This window comes from Myotis lucifugus, unplaced genomic scaffold, assembly GCF_000147115.1.
Source record: "Myotis lucifugus unplaced genomic scaffold, Myoluc2.0 scaffold_458, whole genome shotgun sequence".
Lineage (NCBI taxonomy): Eukaryota > Metazoa > Chordata > Mammalia > Chiroptera > Vespertilionidae > Myotis > Myotis lucifugus.
In genome coordinates this window covers 140,530-142,541 of record NW_005871506.1, presented here as the reverse complement: position 1 = coordinate 142,541, position 2,012 = coordinate 140,530, and positions in this window count along the sequence as shown.

The following is a 2,012-nucleotide window of genomic DNA, read 5'->3' as shown; positions in this document are numbered from 1 at the left end:
CTAGTTAACAAAATCATACAATTTTCAGGTGCACATTCCAAAACACATCATCTATACACTGTTGTGTGTTCACCACCCAAGTCAAACTGCCATCCATCACCACTTACCCCGCCTATACCCTCCTCCACCCCCCGCCCCTTCCCCAAGAAATCCCCGCGCTGTTGTTTGTGTCTACATTATTTTCTCTGTCTTTTTATTTTTTCTTCAATCCCTCCACCTCCCAGTCCCCCACCCCACCCCCCTCAACAGCTGTCAGCCTGCTTTCTTATGAGTGTGTTTCTGTTTTGCTTACCAGTTCATTAGATTCCACATATGAGTGCAATCATGTGATACTTGTCTTTCTCTGACTAGCTTATTTCACTTAGCGTAATACTTTCCACGCCCCTCTATGTTGCCTCAAAGGGTAAGAGATCCTTCTTTTTCACTGCTGCATCGTATTCCATGGTGTAAATGTACCACAGCTTTTTTATCCACTCATCTACTGATGGGTACATGGGCTGTTTCCAGATCTTGGCTGTTGTAAATAATGTTGCGAAGAACATAGGGGAGCATGTATTCTTTGAAGTTAGTGTTTTGGGTTTCTTTGGATATATTCCAGAAGTGGGAATTTTAAATTTTTTTAATTTTTGAGGCAATGTTTCTTGTTACCGTGTGGCCAGGTCTGGGCTGGCAGGTGGAGAAGGAGCAATGCACAGAGCAGAGCAGCGGAGCCCAGCCAAGGTCAACTGCAAGAGCTAAGTGGGTGCTGGTCATTGTTGTTAATTCAATGCCACAGGATGTTGACTTTAAAAAATATATATCTTTATTGATTTCAGAGAGGAAGGGAGAGGGAGAGAGAGAGAGAAACATCAATGATGAGAGAGAATCATGGATTGGCTGCCTCCTGCACGCTCCCTACTGGGGATTGAGCCTGCAACCCCGGGCATGTGCCCCTGACTGGAATCAAACCCGGGACCCTTTAGTCTGCAGGCCAACGCTCTGTCCACTGAGCCAAGCTGGCTAGGGCAGGAAGTTGACTTTTTGTTAAATGGGGCATAGGCCTTTGGTATAACAACGAAAGCCGTGAATACTTTGAGAATGTTGTGACAACATGCAGTTATTTGGGGAACAGTTTCCCTGCTTTCAATGGATTTGAAAACGGATCCAAGGAAAAATGGAAACGCCAGAACTGCCTGGGCTCAGTTCCACGCTGACAACATCCGGGCATTCTTGGCTCTTCTCCCTGTACCCCCACCTTCTCTTTCCACTCCACTTCAGTGACACCATGTTAGTGGCTTCAGATCAGCGGTGGCAGGAATATTTAGACCTTCTAAATCAGCAAACGTGACAAACCAGGGCGTATTTCTTCCTAGAGGGCTGCTGACCCGTGCACCAGTGCCTCCCACACCAGTGGTCAGCTCATCTCACTGTTCCCACCCTTCAGGCTCTCCTGGAAGCAGCCCTCTTCTTATCTTGCTGGTGCGGGGTGGAGCTTGGAGCCGCAAAGGGATGCCAGTCACATCCCAGCTCTGCCACCCGGCAGCGGCGTGGCCTCGTGAGTTTCTTAAACTTTCTAAAGCTCATTCTGCACATCCATAAAATGGAAATAATAAATCAGTAACTTACTCTCAGGGTTAGAGTGGGATGCAATGAAATTGTTCAGGCACAGCGCTGGGCGCTGTTGGGGACACCTCCAAAGCACAAGTGACTGTATCATCACTCGGTTCGCGGTCCCGTCATCTTTGCCTGAGTTACTTGCAACACCGTCCAGCTGGCCCCCTCTTGCTGGTCCTGCCCGTTCACTCTGTCCTCCACAGCAGAGAAAACTTGCAGACACACAAACATGTGGTGTCCCTTCCTTTGATCAAAGCCTCCAGGTACTCCCTTTGCCTTCAGGAGACAGTCCCCTCACAAGTGGGAACGGGACGCTTGCAGAGGTTAAATCAGTGATGGCGAACCTTTTGAGCTCGGCGTGTCAGCATTTTGAAAACCCTAACTTAACTCTGGTGCCGTGTCACATATAGAAATTTTTT